Genomic DNA, 19,478 nt, shown 5'->3' with positions numbered 1-19,478 from the left:
TGTGCGTCTCCCGTGTACGAAGATGGCTATTGTTGGCTCTGTTTTCTGTGTTCAGTCTCTGAAGCGCGGCGTCCTCTGTGCCCTGTGTTTCTTCAGGTACCTCTCTTCTGTTTCGCCGCATCAGACTCTGATCTACTGTTGTAGGGGCATTCAGCAATGTGGATGGGTCAATGTTTGACATTCTTTGTATTCCAACCTCTATTTCTACACTTTCATTCGCATCTGAGTAAACCAATGTGACAGCAGCATCTCATTCACTCAAGCAGAGGAAAGCACCACCCCTCCATTTTTTTTTTCTTCCAAAAAGTGGTTGGCCAATAGAGGCAAACAGGCTGACACAAAAATGCGAGCAGTCCAGATCTGGTTGCCCAAAGCAGCAGACACAAACGACTGTTATGGTTGAGCTCTGAGTCCGGAATACATGAGATCATGTGCAGCTTTGAGCTTCATGCTCCTCTGGACAAAACAAATAGGGTTTTCGTAAAGACATGGCATTTCTTTCAACAACAACAAAAAAACAGCCCAAGCGTAATATGCTGAAAATCCCCAAAAACACAATATGTATAAGGTATTAAGATGATAATGAGTTCTTTGTCAAATTCAGCACTTATTCACACTGTTTTTTCTTCTGTTTATTCATTTCAGTCATACTATGTTGAATTTAAGAGCAGGGAGTTAAAACTTGGAATGGTGGGAGGAATAAAAAAATCTATAGGTGCAAAGATGATAAATCAGAGCGAGGTTTGTTCGAAATCTCCGTCAATAGACCCACAGCAGCGGACCTGTGGTGAGGTGAAATTGAGGTTATGTTCTCAGTCGTGGGAACAGCTGAAGTGCAGGAGAAGCCGCCCCTGTATTGCAGCGGAAAATCCGCCTCAACTGACCCACAGTTCAACCAGTGATGGATATACATGGGTGTATTTGGCCCTGCTTGTAGTAGGGTAGAGAGTAAAGGCATCTAATATATAAACTGAAAAAAGAAAAAAAAAACACGAATATTCTCTAGGGTTTAGAAGAGCTATTAAGAATACCTCGCGAGTGCACAGTGGCAGGATGCACATGGTCTGGGTGGGAAAATGTATAATTGATAAGAACAAGCTTCTTCAAACACAGTGATTGGACTCAGAACATATTTTACTGACTATGTCCATGTTCAGGATAATTGCTCCATCTACAAAAAACCTGGGTCCACACCACGGAGTTCTTTCATTTCATGCTTAATTGAAAACGAGGAAGTAGAGCTACAACATTTGGATTATTTGGTAGTATTTGTGACCCATTTATTTCTCCCCGAAACTCCACTTAGTGGAGCTATAACATATTCAAAAAATTGAAAACAGTTCACACCAAACGTGAAGCGATTGTGTTACTCAATCTCAACGCTAATTAGCTTTGGTAACGCGTCATGCAAATATTTTACTTGAGTTTAAATATTTCGGTGAAGCAAATGACGCAAATGTCACGTTGTTTCACTCGCGCCGGGCAACACAAATGACATTTACCCTCTGTGACCTTGTCGCATGAAAATTTGCTTTGCGTTTGCTTTGTGTGAACGCATCATTAGAGATAAAACAATGCAGGGTTCATCACTAGATCAAATTCAACTTTTTTGAAGCAGCTATAAATGATAATCTAATAAAAATGCTTCAAATGACAATGTCAAAACAAGGTGACAGTGTGAGAGGAGTCGCCTGTAGTGATGAACCTGCGGAGAAATATCATCCAGATCTGGTAGAGACCAATGAAAAAGTGAAATGACAGTGAATACTGTATTTGCCAGGTGGACAGTAACATGACAATGACAATTGCTCAATAACTGCTGGATTTATTAATGGGAAAATGCTCGCTAATAAGTTAACATATTCATTTCAAAGGAGATATGTTAATGTTGTGTTCACAACAGTTTAACCTCTGTTCAACAGAGAATCTAATTAAAAATTGGAAGGGGTCACTGAAGGTCAGTGCAACCGGACATTGTACTGGAAAGTAGACTGGAAAGTCTATAAAAGAGTTTACTTTGCATGGGACAAGCACAAGTCCCCCTTAGACTCATCCTCCCGAATATAGTCAGCCAGTTTGATCTGTTATGTCACACAGAGGACAAGGCATCCAAATGTCAGACAGTACACCTGTGAAGATGGCAGACAGGAAGATTAGTGCAGCAAGGCTGAATAGACCAGGGATTCTATTTAAATACGGGCGCGATGCCAGCAGGAGGTGCAAATTTAGCCACAAAGTCATTTTCATTTTTGTGTTTGCCCCCGTTTGATTATTTGTTGCCTGAAGTGGCAGGCAGTCTGCGGAGTTGACTGGAGGGCGGGGGGCGGAACAGACGACTGATGGGCTGTGGCAGACTTTTTGCAGCGAATTTGGTTTTGTTGATTCTGTTTCTTCTATGTTCACAGGTTTTAGTGTGTTCTTCTGCTGACTTGTATCTTTTGTAATATGACAATGGGCTGGATCTCAGCAGCAGACTAGTAACACGCCTGACAGCAGAAAAAAAACTATTCTGTTCTCATGAACAATGTGACCTGGCACCCTTCTGCATCTCTTCAATCACTTGTCTGTCAGGCCAAAACATGTTTAATGTGCAGGGGACTTTGGGCCCCCCCGACAAACGGCACCTGGGGGCCCTACATCGAACCAAACTGAATTTCGGCAGCCATTTAGAGGCACGGGGCCCCATTAGGGGGGTTTCCAACCATGGTGTCGTAGCTGATTTAAGGGGGTTCTCACAAGATTGTTATTGCTATGGACTAATGTAATCAGCCATTCTTTGGGGACCCGGCCAATTGTCTGCTTTGCCTGTGCTTTATCTGTGAATAGATAAACAGGTGAAGCAGTATCCCATTGAGGGACTTTTTTTTAGTTTCTATGAGTAGAAAAATTGCTTGGATTAGAAAACTTGGAGTGGGTACTTTCCCAGCACAAGAGGAACTCTGAGTGAAGTAAGTGTAATTTGTCAGACGCATGAGCCAATGCAGCACAGGCAAGAGCCATTTTTTTTAAACTTACGTGAAATGTTATCGGTGTAAAACAACATACACAAACACAGCTCTGACCATGCGGTGTCCGCCAGCGTGGTGATATTGACATTAACCACGAGCCGGCTTCATTCACTTCAGCGTTCCTGTTGGTGGTGCGGATGTAAACATAAAAAAACAATAGAAAAACTTGAAGGTACTGTATGCAGTTCTCTGTGGCAATCCCCATAATATATTCGTCTCGCAATGGAAATTATTTCAGTATTAATGACCCACATTGACAATCGGAAATCAAGCCCCAAACCTCTGCGATGTGAACGCCAGAGAGGAAGTGATTCAGGTTATTATCAGGTTTACTTTAGTGCCACCTGCCTACTGTTTATTTTGTTGGTATTTAGAAAGCATTTGGTGGCTCACTGTCTGTGATGGGCAATAAAATTGCTAAGGAGAGGGCCTGGGGAACAGTTGAATGGGGCTGACAACGCATCAAGATCATTTTGCGTAATTTTCCTTGGAAAACTATGCAAATAACAGCTGTCAACTGTCTTCCCCAAAGGTTCTCAAAAGAGGAGAAAAACTGAAAAAAAGCCTTTTCCAACATGAATTGAGTACTGAGAAATTCCTTGCAGCTTATATCATTATACACGCAGGGGGATTACTGCATTTATTGTTCAATTAGCCCGACTCAAGAGTAGCATGTTTTAAACAACGTAAAATGCCTTCATGCAAATAACAACGGACGGCCCAGATTGTGTGTTTTATTACAGCAGAAAGAAGCTTGATGCATATCACACAGGAGTGCATCGTGTTTGATGGACTCAGCTGGCACATCTCTGAGGTAGCGGTTGAAAGCTTTACCACTTCCACGAATAGGACAATATTACTTTTACTGCTTTGGGAACTGGGAAAAAAAAAAAAAAGCATACACAAAGCTGATTCAATATCCTTGGAAGCAACTATGGCAAATCGATGTCAATAGTAGCTCAGATGTGCAGCTGCAGCCTTCACAGGTTAAACCGCTATTGAGTGGAGACAAACGTTTTAAGAGGCTTTAGTCCGGTAGTCAGAGCAATCTGTAACGCTAATGGCTCTTCAGTGAGATCAACTCGTTCGGGTTCGAGCTCAACACAAATTCCCATTCGCTCACTACGGGGACAAACTGGAAATTGAGTTGAATGATCGCCCACACTTCTTAACACTCCCGAATCCATGATATCAATCCGAGTCAAGCTTATTTGAGAAATACACACAAAGTGACGTGCAGCTCGACTACTGTATTGCCACCGCACATGCATACGACCCTTTAAGACATGGGCTACGTTCGGGAGACGGATGAGCTCAATCTGTGTGTCTGAGAATGGAAAGTTCAGGAAAGACACTGCTACTTTGGTATCCTCTGGTGTAAATATGACTTTTTGTTTGCCTTTAATGACGGGACTGACAAGCTTGAAAGGGGGAGAGAGAGTGTCAGGAAGAGAAAGGGTAGAAAGGTGGAGTCGAGCCTGCGGTCGCTTGAGCGGGCGCTCCAACTTCTATAAATTTCTTCTATGTGTGTTTCCAGATCTCCTCTCTTCACTGTCCATTACCTTAAAGCTTTCTATCCCAAACAGTCTCCGTCTTTAAACTCACTCCCTTTGCGGCCTGAAGTCCAAAATCCCCGCAGCCAATTTGATTTGACAATATTTCTTTCCCTGTGAGCTGGGTTTTGTGCCCCACACACTGTTCCCCCGCCCAACACCTAAAACGAAACATTCAAACGCCAGGTTTGAACCCTTGACTGGTGCGATCGTTTTGTTTTTTAAAAAGATATTTTCAGTCCTCATGACACCAACACTTAGGACAGAAACCCCACGACACTATGAAGCTGCGATGATTCTGTCTGAGCGTCAGAATCTGCAGCAACTACAAGTTCCTACTGAGGAGACTGGATTGTGGAGGAATGAAGAGAACAATAGCACAGATTACTTTTACTGCGAGTTGGCATGAATGGGGAGACAGACAGGCAATCATACAGTATGGGGTTTTACCCATTGCATTTTCAGTATAAGCCTCCTCTGAATACTGAATAGGCTGAGGATTGTGAAATAAAATGCCGGCTATTGTAACTCTCCTTTTTGTTTTGCTTTTGCCCGCAGAAGAGCTACCAACACAGGCTGAGATGGAGAGATGAAATCAGAGAAAAGACTGTAGTGTAATCATAGCTGCACTGGACGAGATTTTCAAAACAAAGGTTTCAGATGCAGTATACAGAATAAAAATGACTCCCTGCTGTAAGGAAAGTTTGTATACGACTTTACTCGTTTGACTTCAGCAGAAAAGGGAATGACTGGGAGGTACTGTGATGGCTCACTGGCCAGCTGGCACCAATGTTGACCTTTAATATTAATCACATTGACCGTCTGGAATCAGCACTAATTTGCTCCGCATCCCTTGACGCCTGTCCGGTGTTTACGCTGATTCTCTCCTCAAACGTTTGCAAAAGAAAAAAAAAAAAAGGGTAAAATTCATTAACAAGATTTTCAAACAACCGGAAGACCGGAAGACTGCTGCCATAGTTCTCTCTGAGGAAGTAAGAGGTACAACACCTGCTTTGACACCTTCTCTGTTGAATGGTTGCTTATTAGCTGACGGACTATTGGTCAAAACCTGACCTATAGTAACTGTGTAATTCCCATTTTTCATTTCATTTTACCTCTGCCATGGAGGGCCTGTGTCTGTTTGTTGGTTCTGTTCATTCGTTGGTAGGATTTACGGAAAAACTTACAAACACATTTCCAACAAACATGGTGGAGAGACGGGTCCTGGGCCAGGGAAGGGGATGTGTTACACTTTGTTCAGGATGCGAATTAATGGGCAGATCTTTAACTATGTTATATGACAAATCAATCATTTAGCTCATCAGGTACCAGGTTCCTTTTTTATCTTTTATATTTCATCGATAAGAACGAGACAATCATGTGCAGGAGCCTTGGTGGAGGAATCCGCTCTGTTGAGGGCCAGTCTAGTTTAAATCTGCAAGTGAGGAATCGTTTTGGTAAACTTTGATTATTTCAAACCTACTCCAAGCGTTGGTGAATTTTCCGTCCTGCTTGTTGACGTGTTGAAGGGGGAATGTTTATTCTTCAGCAAGCGGTCAGAAGCACTTGTTGCTAGGTGAGGATGCCCTGCGGTGAAGATTATATTCAGACAGGGGGGACAGAGAGTTTCTATGGAGAAGAGGGGGGGCCACAGGATTCTGAGAGAGTTAAATACATCGCTGAGACTGGGACAGGGAGGCTTTGGGACGCCAATACACTGACCATTCTGTGATCAGTGTAACGAGCCAGAAATCGAGTAAATACTTCCGCGGGAGACATCCATGGTCTCCCGTCCATCTGATTCCCCGCTTCAGCCTCGTCAATTTTTTTTTTCCCCTTACACCAACTAATCGAAAAATTCTGTCAGACAATTCACTGAGAGGTCTCATCTTGATATGACAATCGAGAATTGTGAAGTTGTCTGCGTCTGTGTCAGGGGGAAAGGATGGGGAAGAGCAACAGTTGACAGAACAGGATGGTCTTGACAGCTGTTTGACTTTGGCTCTCAGAGAAAACAGTTTACATAATCCAAATATCAAGGCTGTCAATCACACATCAAACGCTGTGTAATTCAATTGCAAATGGCCCATCAAAGCTGACAGTTTGAACCAAAGACGCGTCAGATGCATAATGAGACTCACATAATTGCACATATTCATGTACTGTTGCACTGGACGTCGCAGAAGTGGCACAGAGGCGAACCGTTGGATGGAAATACGTGACGTGTGACCGATGTTTAAGGAGGTTTGAGAGACTGTCAACAGCTGCAGAGAATGAATATGCATGCGGTACGTGCACTCCTCTGGTGAATATTCGCAGTGAGTTCAAAGCGAATCTCTGTCTGTGTGAAATGTCTAGTAAAGAAAAAAAAGGAAAATGAACTCAACAAAGAAGAATGCAGAGATAGTTGTGTATGGAAATGAATCCATTGAAAACAGCCTAATGATTAGCCTGTAATCTACCGACTCGAGAGGCGTCCGGGGCATTTGTAACCTTTTGCAGACGGGGTTCATTTAGCAGTACTTCAGTGAAGACATGAAATGTGTGTTGCGAGTTTTTTGATGTTGTTCTACGGGTTTTGAAGGGATTCCCTGAAAAATATATATTCTCCAAGCAGGGGAATCCAACATGTAATGCAATTGAACACAAACATAACCAGACAGTCGACTTTAAGGGTCAAGATGACACAAAACAAGCGGGCCAAGATATGTAATGCACTGTAGATATGATATACCAGAAGGAAGAAATACAGTAACTAGTGTTACCTTGCATGATTGTGAAAATATGGCTGCCCTTTTTTTGACCCCAGTGTCTTCAGCTGAAGCACAACAACCCTCTATTGTTCAACTATATTATCTATATCTATGAAGAAAACCATCTATTGTTCAGTGTTGATGTCTTTGTTACAGTAGCTTAATCGGCCCTACCTCTAGAAAATTGTAGAAGTCAGTAAGTATAACTATGACCAATATTGACACATTATGACTGCTGCACTACTTTGCCAACAAGTTGCATGTGGTTAGTTTAAGAGAAAAGTTAGTAAAAGAGAAAATAACTGTGTATCAGTCAAATCTGCCTGAAAAGGGAAAGCTTACCTCGAAGCAGTAGACAGACAGTGATGTTGCAAAATGGACAGCAAGGCTGCAATAAAGCAAAAATATGACAAACACTGAAAACAAATGACCTTCAAAGATACGGGAGAAGAAAGAAAAGACCTTCCCAGGAAGGATCTCAGGTGAGCCTGGCACATTAAAATTTAACAGCATTTTGATAGCTGGTATAAAACTTTTTTCACCAGGCTGTTTTGGATGTTAGGGGTTCAGCAATAAAAGGCTCCAGATTATGATGACAGGAGTGTAAAGTGGAATGATCCCTGAGGGACGGCAATTTGAAGTTCTAATTAAATGATGATCTGAGATATTTGTGTTAATTGCAGGTTGAAAAGTCCCACCTTCCATAATCTCCGCACATAAATAAAGAGTCAAAAACGAGCACTGCCCTCTGGCTACTCAACCACTGCCAGTGTTTCATTTAGTAGACAAATTACTACAACTTCAAGCCTGCCAACATCCGCTTTAAACTCATTATTATCATACTGCGGGGCCAGTTGATTTGCTATTCAGTTATGAGAATATTTTGACTAGCTGTCGTTAGTTTATGTGGACCATATGAGAGGAGAAGGGAGGAGAAGAGAAGAGAAGAGAGGAGAGATGGCAGAGAGAGCAGGCTGTGAAGAGCGTCCTCCCATTTTTCCGAGCTCGCTTGTTGCCAGTCCCACCGCAGGCAGATGGGAGTGACTTGGTAAAAATGTCATTATCCCCTTCACCACGTTTCACAATATTCAGTGATATATGATTTCTTTTATTTTTTGTTAGATCATGCATGATGCCAAGAGGTCCGACTCGTGAAATCTAAATCTTACAGGACATCACATTGTGATTGTTGATCACTTTCAAATCGCATACATAATTAATCTGAGTTTTTCGCAAAGCCTTAGTAATGCTGATTCTGCTACTTATCAAATACAGCACATTAAGCACATTTGTTCCTTTGCAAAAACTGTAAATGTTCGGCATAATTTTTTTCTTGCATGGTGCATGGAGAAGAAGCCAGAAATCCTTAAGGGGATTATATATATATATATATCATCCACTAAGCGCTGTCCATTGTGACTGCTGATGTTTTTCCAACGATCTGGCTCATTTATAATAAAAATGTACATCTCAGTCCTCCAACGCTGCATACCAAGAAAGGTCAAATTCCAAAATTTAACTATTTTCATTAGGCCAATATATTTTACAATTTTACATGGATAATAATGAATAAATATTATATTTTGAATAAATTAAACCCCGTTAAAACTCGCAGAGTTTAATCCAAACTGGATATAAACTGCCTGAGTTATCGCTGTGACAGCGAGGCTGACAGACAAAGCCAAAGATTGAAATGCTTCCGCCCGCCACAACGCAGCGCGGCTGTAATCAGCTTTAACGAGTTCTTGTGATCACACCTACAATTGTGTCTGATTGGTGTAGTGTTTTGAATTTCCTGAAATTATTTCTTGCAGGGTAACCTCACAAGTGGCCCTCGGAGAGGTAGAGATGCTTCATGAAAATGACAGGAAGAGACAATTAAAGCAAAAGGGCAGGGCCGAATTAAAGATGAACGGATGTGGAACAAATGCTCATCTGATCAATCTCTTCTCAAGTGTCTCCCACTCCCAGTATGCTTCACTGCAAACCCCGAATTATCCCATCTGTTACTTACTTTATATCACATACAGTGGTGTGTCGTTCCCCCTAACGTGTGTGTGTGTGTGTGCTGTTTGTTTCTGTGCATGCTGCCACACACACGCTGCACTTAGTGACAGACCTACAGAATGCTTCAGGGCGGACATGAACTCTCTACACGCCGCACAGCGCTGCAAACCCAAGGGCAACGGGAAAGAGCGGGGAGAAGCAGAAACACGGGTCATAAAGGCAAACAGGCAGTGCAGTCTGAAAATCAGTTCCACCGCAGCTACAGCTCCCTATTGGCAAAATGCATCGGAGGGGAAACGAACCTGATTTCAAAATCAATGTCCAAATTGCAACAGCTCGTCACTCTGGTTAAACAGCTGTAGGTAGGCGAACTACATGGTACGTTTGTTGCACAGGTGTTTTAGTTGACACAAACACACACCATCTAGTGGGGTGTACGGAACCTGGCAATGACCTTCGTTTTTCCCCCCCACTCTGATGACTATTATTGACATATTATTTGAATTAATCGTGGAGCGTGTAGGGAAGTTGTGCGAGTGAAATTAATACGCAGTTTATTCCGAGTATTTCTCCTTGTTATCGTCCAATTCTCCTGTTCACTTTGATCACATTGCAAGCATTGAGTTATTGGTCTTTCTTCAGGGCTTATAAACGGTACACAGGCAGGCTGCAGATACAAACATGGCCCGAAGTACAAAGTGAACCTGGAGCCTCCCAGATGTGGCAAAGTCTTAGCTGCTTTCCAACGAGCGACGTTCCAGTGGAAACACTACAGTGACCCTGGCCCTGAGCTTTTGAAGGAAATTACATTTCATACCAACAGTCATCAAACAGAAAATAAACTTAGTTGTACACCGCAGGCAGGTGTTTTTTTCTTCTTTTTTTTTTTACCTTTATTTACTTTATCTATTGCTGAGCATGGATCTTTTTTGTTAGCAAGACCCATACTCTAAATTGACACCAGGAAAAAAGCCAGGTACTACCACAGGTTTTAACTTCTGGCCCCTGAGCAAGTCCATTTGAGCAGCCCCGAGAAGTTAAAAGCCTTGCTCTAGGACACGTGCTTTGTTGGAGGGGAGGGGTGAGTCATGCTTATTAACAGCCCCTGGAGAAACAAAGATTAAAGAAGGCTCTTTCAATAGTGCTGTAATTTCCCTGTATAATGTGAAGTAATGTAGGAGGGAGGCATAACGACAGATGAAAAACATGTAACTTTGACGATATTTTCTTCTAATGGCTGCTTATCTATTAAAACTGGCATACTGTATAAGAGGAACAGGACATGTGTAATCTTATGGGGACGTTTAGCATTTTAAGATATATTAGAAACAGGTCCTCCTCACCAACATTTTAATGGGATGAGATCAAAAGAAAGTCATTGTGTATCCATTCCAGAATCTGCATAAGGTTTGCATACACTTACATATGGTGCCAGCTTCCACAGTATAAGCTGCAGTTCACTTTCATCCCCATCGCGACTAAATGTCCATCTCTTTCTTCCTCTCTCTGTCTTGATGTGACTCCCCGCCGCGTGTCCTTGAAGGCCCCCGGCCCCCGGCCCCTCCATGCTCTTCTCCTAATGAGGTACAAGCCAGACTCCTTCTAATGCCACAATTATAGGCATATCTGTGGGCTCTCGGGTTGTTTTCTTTGCCGAGTAAAGCCACAGCCATTAACGATACACTGCTCTTATCGCGGCACGTCCCCGTGACATACACATCAACATTAGACTCATTAATATCAGGCAGCTGACAAGCCACCCTGCGTACACTCAGCACTGCCGGGCTAAAACACTTAAGCACACATACAGCATGTGGGGCTTCGTTGTTATTGACTTATTTTAAAATATTTGAATAAAAAATGAAATATATATATATGCCAATATTTCCAACACGATCATGTTGCTCTGATCAAACCTGTGAACGCTGTTGAATATTGCACGAGTTGCATAGCGATAAATACATTTTAGAAAAAAAAACTATTATCATCACAGCCACATAATCTTCAGCATTATCTCCTCGAGTTCAGAATTGGAACTGATGAAGGGAGATGCATGAAATCCATTTGCTAACCCTTGGAATTATATCAATGAAGGATGGTGGACGTCGCTGCAGTCAGCTCTGTTACGGGGCCGAGAATGTTTTGAATGTAGACTCCGTTGTCCATTAATTAATTCAATACGTTTCAACCATGGTGCCGATATGGGTCAAGTATCTTATGTAATTAACTAAAGACTGTTTGTCTTGGCACTTGGACCCTAAACTAATTACTCTGTGGCTGCAGCTGAAACTGTAATGACACGAGTCAGTGGCAGAATGCCTGATTCTTCTTATTAGATTTGTCTTATGCCACGCTAATCCCTACTGTAAATTCACATTTGAGGGTGCCGTTAATAATGTGCTGGGGAAGGAGGAAAGGTGAAGTTTCGTTTTTTGGATCGTTAGGTAACCAAAACTCATACTCGTCTACTTTACGGGCCTTAGATTGGGCCTTAATTAGTTCAATTATTCAATTTGTAGCTGACCTGAGCGGCGAATGAATTGCACCCTTACTAGTACGTGTGTTGGCAGGACAACATCCACAGGGAATATGAGATTTCGGCAGAAGCTGGGGCAGCGAGTTCTGCTAAAATGTGCCTGAGCAGCCATTACCTGACACCTTCCAGATGTAGACATGTTGTGTGACATTAGGTTACATGTCTCCGGCAATATCAGTCAATTTAATGCCCAACATTAAATCCAATGCGCACAGTACGCCACCCATAACTGACCTGAATGGAAGACGGAAACCAACCCAAGCAGCAAGTACAGTGCATCCCCAGTTCTGAGTGGTATCTATGGTGTGAAGGCATCATATTAACCAGTCATGCTAGTCATCCATCATGGAAGCCGGGCTGGAAAACAATCACGGCTTTAACCCGCCTCTGTGGCAGTGCACAGCCAGCGAGAGAAATGGCTTGTACCTGCAGGGTGGTGGATAATGGAGGTGAGCATCAGAGACAGCAAACAGTGCTTCAGAAACAGCTCAGTATCTGTCCCAAACCCAACCAACTATGAAATTATTCAAGAGCCTTATACACATCAATAAAAGCTGTGTGAAAGACAACTCTTTTTTTTATACTACAGCAGTAAAACTGGTCCTGAAGGCTGCTGCTTTAAATTCAGATAAAAATCAGCGAGCTCTATTTTGGCAAGAACAGGTGCACTGGTTCCTGTGGACAGCAAGTTCCAAGAAGCACACTTATTTTTCTTTATACATACACAAGATACAAAACCACAATGGTTGGGTGGAATGAAAAAAATATTGGATGGTGTGGTTATTAATCATTTTGTCAGACGATCACAATACCAGAAAAATGGCTCAACCATTGGAGAACAGAGGGCAAATAATTGTTCCCCCTTTTCAATTGAGTAAAGTGGCAAGTCCAGGATACATGGCTAGGACTACGGGGGCTGTTTCATTGAAGGTTTATTGGGCAGGGATTTGTAAGTGATGAAACTAACTGGTAAAATGCCAGCATTAATGAATCTGAAGAAGAGCATTTTGAAATAAAATCTGCTGTATAACAAAAAATAACAAATCCAATACTCATTTACAGCAGTTGAATGCATTTGTTGAACGGGGCCTGAAATGAGAAAATAATTTCAAGTATCCGCTTACATCATCAAGAAAATGTGGATGTGGATGTTTCTACTTTAAAATTAATCTGAAAATCCTCTTATTCTGTCTGCCCTCCAAAGTCGGCGGAGACCTTGGTCAGCCATGACTTGAATAATAACAGCTATAGATAGGAAAACAATTAAAGTACAGTTCTGAGTCATAAACAAGTGTTGGCTGAATATACGAATCGCATTAACCAAAAGGAAAAAGTATTATTCTTAGATAAAATAACAATATAAGAAAAGATTTCGGATAGTACCTTGACAAATTAATTTGCTTGAAATGGTCAATCTCACAGCTCCAAGTCAGTTAAACATGTTTCTCTTTAATTAACGTGCCATGGTGGAGCAATTTTAGGTGAACAAAAACCTTTTTGGAGAGACTGTTTGCTGAATTTTCATCAACATTTTTACTCTTTTGCAATTTGCAAAGAAGCGAATCAAACAGAAAGAATGGGTGTGCACAGATATAACGTCAAGTTATGAACGGCTATACCAAAAGGCCTCCCAAAAGGTTGACCATATTTTGAAATGAACCATATGACCATCCAAAAACTAATAATTTCAAATCATGTCAGTTTCTCATTTATGGTTAAAATATTGTTATATTCGGCGTATGATAGGCAGTCACGAATAAAATCAGGCTATTGAGGTTTCAAAAAAATCAAACCTTGACTGTTGGTAAACAAGACGAGACACATATTTTCTGGATTTACAGGCTTTGTGTGCACCGGCTTTCACTAGGACCTCCATCCTTGGACTTTTTTTGTGGCAGTATAACAGCAGCATCTTTCTGGCATCTTTTGCATGACCACAGGAGGTGACCTGTCAGGAAAAGAAAACTCAAGTCGTGTAAGTATTTGAACAAACAAGCAATAGTGATGCTTGTTTCGCCACTTGCTCCATTCGTAGTTGAACACAGTACACAAGTGTTCAGGCGGTACAACAGAATCCAGGTGACCTCTTCATTAAAAATAGCATTTTGTGGCAGGAGGAAGGGTGCTAGGGGTCAGTGAGACAAAAAATAAAGTAGGAGAGAGTGAAAAAGATGGACCTCGAGCAGGAAAAAACAAAACATGCAATGAAGATCCGTTAAAAAGAATTGTAATTCAAAAGGTGTTTTACTTCTTGTCTTCATGCTGCCTACTAATTAAGTATGTTACGGCAGAGAGAGGAGCACAGAGACGAAGCATTCGAGCATGAACATCTTGTTTTCCGTGATCTCCGGTGTAAGACAGATATTTGCATTCCTACAGTAAAAACAAACAGTTTGAGTATTGCGTTCAATACTTGTTCATAGAGAACAGTCAGGGAAGTGAGAGCTCCGTTCTTTTAGCTTCGATGAAGGTCTAAGGTCAGGGTGCTTCTGTTTGAGCAGAATGTCAGAGTGGACTAACGTGTTATAGCAAAAACTCTGCAATAAATAAACAATAAACACAGGATTAAAACTGGCAAAATTTACATTTTCATTCAATGGGGTCTTCAAGGCCCTGCAAACCCATACAGGTGTTTTCAGTTACTACTGTATGGCTGAATAGACCTTTGCTTGTTGAGTTGAGTGAACTACATGATGTTGCCAAATTCTATGCACACAAATAAGGTGTAAATTGCCTCATCCTGAGCTGAAGATACAGTCGACGCCCACAGTCCAGAGAGGAGAGGGCCACATCAGAATCTACAACTTCAACAGTGTCCTTTCTCTCCAGCTACCTGGAAGACGAACGAAAGATAACGAGTTTTCCAGATGGAAACTTACTAGCTCTTAGTGTGCACTTCAGGTGCACCTCTTTACCTTATCTTTTCAAATTTGTCTTACTGATCACGATTTACCACTTACCTTTTTTCAAGGTCTCCTAATGTACTGAAGCTTTAGTATGGTCCCTCGGATGTAAGTCACAAGTGTCTCCCAAATGAGTAAATGTAAAATGTAAATGATGAACAGAGTGAGTGCACACACACACAGACACACACACACACACATACCTGTACAATTAATTACAAATAGACATTGACAGTCATGAACTAAGATTCATTTTCTGATGAATGAAGTACGTCTCTTTAGGGCTCTAAATGGTTTACAGCAATAGATCCGGGGGAAGCTATGTAGATAATGTTGTGCTGCCTTAGTGTACGGCTCTTCTGGTAAGGTTACAAGGATTTCCACAGTGATTTGTCCAATGAGGATATGTGATCCATGGTTGCTATAGTTTATTGACATTAAAACAGGATTACTTTGCTTAATTACTACTCTGTGTGTGCTGTAGTCAATGATGTAGACTAATGGTAGGAGAAGAGAAGAGACATTGCAAGAGACATTTAGTATTATGTGAGGGACTCAAACACATTGGAATTCTGTTGGCACAAAAGAGGGCAGACTGTAGGACTCCAGATAACAATAATCAGAACCCACTTCCATTTCATCTTTTATGACTATTCAATGTGTCTGTGTTCTGACCTTGGCATATAGCCACAGTTTTTTAGGGAGATTATCACCATGTCTGGAAAAAAAAGATACATGTTTTTATATACAATACAGGCACACAAATGTTGCCTTGATCTGGCCCTATGCATAGCTGAATTTCAATAATGGAACTGGTAGGTCTTTTAGCCTTATAATATAATATTATAATATAATAAAATATAATGTATACAAATGTAATATGTATTCTATTATATTTCAATTCTTAGTAATGATATTTAGCACGTGCTAATACAAACAGTGTGCACTTACTCATTTCAACAGCACACAAAAGGACCACAGCTTGTAAACATGAGACACTGGCAGTCGAACACGCACAAGCTAAGAGAGCGCAATGGATATGATTTGGAGGTGGGGTTTTTTTCGTCATTTCATTTGGATGCTTGTATATGTGCAATGTTAAAGATTACATTTTACGGAAAATATGGGCTTATTGTCTGCAATTATCCTGAAAATAGATATGATGTGTCTCAAGTGGCTTTACTCCACTGAATTAGCATTTCCATGTAGGCCTCTTATGTCTTGAAAAGGGCAAATGTTCACGGTGAAAGGTCCTAACAGAGGAGATAAACATGACTAAATTCTCTGCATTAAATGGGAGGCACTGCCTGCTCTGCCCTGACACCAGCATTGAATTTACATCTACAGTGTAGCTGGCATAATTCAAGTTTAGATCTACATGCCTGTACCACAATTATTCCGCGAAGAAGCAAGACAGGTCATGTGTTTTTCATATATAGTGTGGTCGCTGACGGGTAGGTAACTGCAGGGCAGAGGCATCTTGATAAATCAGCACTAAGCGTGTAAGGGTGAACGTGCGGGGGAAATACCGTGCGGTTGAGCAGGGTCCAGGGCAGTGGGAAAGTTGAGATGGGAAAAGTGCCAAAGGGGAAAATGGGAGGGGGGAATGGACAAAGGGGTGGTTGAGGGGTGAAAAAAAAGGTGTGGAGTGTTTAAATGAGACTTGTAAAGCGATCAGATGGATCAGGGAGCAAGCCCGTGTGTGTGGTCGGGGGGGCAAGAGGAAACAGGAAAGGAGGAGGAAGGAAGGCATAAATCAAGGACACACGGAAGGAGTTTAGAGGCGATGATAAAGGGGGAGGAGGTGTTAAGGGAAATGGAGAGGGTTTTACTAGCCTCGCCATGCCACGGAAAGATGTCGCACACACATCTACAGATACACACTCAAACAGCCAGAGAAAGACCTGGGCAGATCCTGTGATCTACGATGGGCGCCTGCTATGCTCTCTTCCAGCCATTACTTCATCATCCACATTTAACTGAGCTTGACTACACAGTCACGTCCGATGGGTGACTCGTTATGAATGAATCGAATCCCCGAAGGGGAATTAAGCAGAGGCACAGCAGCAAGGAGAGTGACAGTGGCTGCTGTCTCATATGGCTCTTATTTGCTGTTGCTACCTGAGGGAACAGTCTGCAAATCGCCTTCAGGGTCAAAAAATATATTCGAGCAATGCTGTCAATTTGGCAAGGACTTTAGTAACAGTGCTCATATAAATGGACACAACTTAATTGTAGTTAATTCGATCCCACGGCCCTGATTAAGACCTGATTAGTACCAGTGTGTCAGCTATTGCTGGCTTCAGTCTGGCCTATTAGCAGCCATTCAGGTGACTGAAAAGGCTATTAGCATTAGTATTTTTTTCCCATTGAGTCCTGAATCGATTTGAGGATGTCCATGAATCCTAACCTTTGTTTTTTCTTCATCCTGAATTTAAAAATATATGAACCATGATGCTTGGTCGCCTGGCCTGGACTAGGGAAACTGCCCCCCCCCCCCCCCCCCTTCCTGGAGTCAGATCTGTAAAGGGAGTTTGCCAGTGAGCATTTGGTGATTGGACCTTGACCCATGGGGTCTGGTTGTGTACAGCCCGGAAAATTAAGTAGATGGTTGCCAATGGGCACAGAGGGTTTGTGGCAGAATTGACTATGGAACATGTCCTCCTCTGAGGAGGACGTAGAGTTTGAAGACGTCTGCACCTGCTGCCACCATAACCTGACTCACACAGCAGGGGAAGGCTGGATGGATGGATGAATGGATATTGATTAAACTGCAATAACTGGCTTGCATGTAGCTTTCCCTGTCACCTCACACGGTATCGTTGCTTCGCATTTGTGAATGCTATTTAAAAGTTAAATAATGTTCGGAGTAGAAAGTTGAAACCGATTGAGTGCAATTTTGTCTCATCAACCCTCGCTATGCTCCTGACTCAAGAGTTTTTTCAATGCCACTTTTTTGTTATCTTGCCACAAAACGCACATGCAAATCCTGAAGTAAATCAACACCTCAGTGTGGCCATGGCAACCAGAAGACATCGCTCACTGGAGAGTATTGGATGAGCTACGTTGCCTGGTGTGCGAGTGCCCTGAATTATACCTCCCTTTGTGCAATTACGGTCGTGAAGCAAGATCTGTTTCCGAGTTAAATTTTTCTGGCTTGAGTCACCTGCCTGTTTCCTCTCAGGCAAAATCTGACACATGCACACCGCTGGGGAGCAGAGGTAGCAGTTACCAGCCTCCATAATAGAGCTGATTGTGGAGTGAGCTCAATACTTCATCTACACTGGCTTGAACTGTGCCTATTAAAATACAAATTGGGAAATACTGCAAATATCCATTTTTTGCAGTTGGCATGATGACAGTTCAGTTGCTCTGGCCTGCTATTCCTGTGAGTGGGTGTCTGTTCACAGGGTGCTGTGCTTGTGAGAAAGGGAACAGATAGAGAGATGCAAACAAATTTGCACTGTTTTGCCTGTAGCAATTGTTTAGAGATGCCAGAGTAACATCTGCGTGCACCACAGTCTTACAGTACAAATGCTCTCGAGGCGAACATGATCATTAACATAGAAAGAACGATCTCTCTCTTCAACCTAATCCTGGCCCTTAGTCAAAAAGTGATGATGATGCACTTTGGCATTTCTTTCTCTTCACATTCATCTTTTCCAAGGTAACAATATGTTCATGTAAACCATGCTGTGGTTCTCATTTTGGAGCTAATATGGAAGCCTATATTCTATTTAACCCACGTAAGCGGCAGTAAATCAAGACCAATTTAGCCTCCACATGCTCAGAGAGCATGAAAAAAAACATACAACGAAAGAGCGAGGTTCGTTTACCCGGGGGGCGGCATAGGTTTTCTATAAACAGAAATTAATCTTAACAATTTCATCTGTGAATGAGTTTTGAAAGCTTTTACCCATTGTTGAAAAATAGAATCACCATTGTTCTGACACTGGCAACTTTAATCTACTCAACATGTCACCATTAAAGATGGCTGTGAAAAGCTAATTTATATAACAGCCAAATTCTTACTCTTCCGGTCACCACCCAGAGTTCATGGTCATAGGTGTAAGTTGAAATGGTGATAAGCTCCCTCTTCACCACAACAGTCCAGTACAAAGAGTTCTCAGTGGGTGATGCGACTGCGAGTTGTCTCATTCATTTACATGGGCAGAGAGCGTCCACATCTTTGCTTTGTGTAGATGATATACTCTGAACAGCGTCAATATTAAAACCACATACATGCATGTGTTCCTCAAGTCACATCTTATGGCTCAATATACATTTAATAATGAAATGATTTTTCTTTCTTCAGATGTGTTAATTGTGGTAGACACTAAAGTGTATGAAGGTGTTAATGTCTTGCACTAAATGGGGCATGGTAACAGGCAATAAGGCTAACATGGATTAAGCGCTCATCAAAAAGCTGCATCTGGATTAAGGGCCATTGATAATGAAAGGAAGGATTAAGAATTTTAATCCTGAAAGGCAGGATGAAGAAATTAAATCCTGCCTAGATTTACCTGTTGAAGAAAAGTTAAAAAGTCGAAAATAATGACAGATCTTCCTGGTGAGTGAAGATGTACGAATAATCCATGTCAAGACACGTCAGTGCTGAGATGTATCGCGATGATCTTTGCTAGTAGTTGATGTGGTAACTGATCGAGTATTGATCAAGCTACTGACAATAAATGCAAAGTAACTGATTTTAAATTAAG

The 19,478-nt window shown here is 41.8% G+C and overlaps 1 protein-coding gene across 6 annotated transcripts in view; it reads right to left on the bottom strand.

Moving 5' to 3' along the window:
- The window catches only part of grik4 (glutamate receptor, ionotropic, kainate 4), a 234,857-nt gene that overhangs the window by 129,994 nt on the left and 85,385 nt on the right, over nucleotides 1–19,478 (bottom strand). Inside the window, exon 1 of one of the 6 annotated variants that reach the window (XM_047335802.1) lies at nucleotides 12,092–12,277. The exons of the other annotated variants lie outside the window; for them this stretch is intronic. The gene's annotated coding sequence lies outside the window, so the exon portion shown is untranslated. Of the gene's footprint in view, nucleotides 1–12,091; nucleotides 12,278–19,478 lie in introns of those variants that run through there. 6 annotated transcript variants of the gene reach the window in all.

The sequence above is a fragment of the Scophthalmus maximus genome, chromosome 11, assembly GCF_022379125.1.
Source record: "Scophthalmus maximus strain ysfricsl-2021 chromosome 11, ASM2237912v1, whole genome shotgun sequence".
Classification (NCBI taxonomy): Eukaryota; Metazoa; Chordata; class Actinopteri; order Pleuronectiformes; family Scophthalmidae; genus Scophthalmus; species Scophthalmus maximus.
The sequence above is the reverse complement of the archived record's forward strand: the minus strand, read 5'-3'. Positions and strand labels throughout refer to the sequence as shown.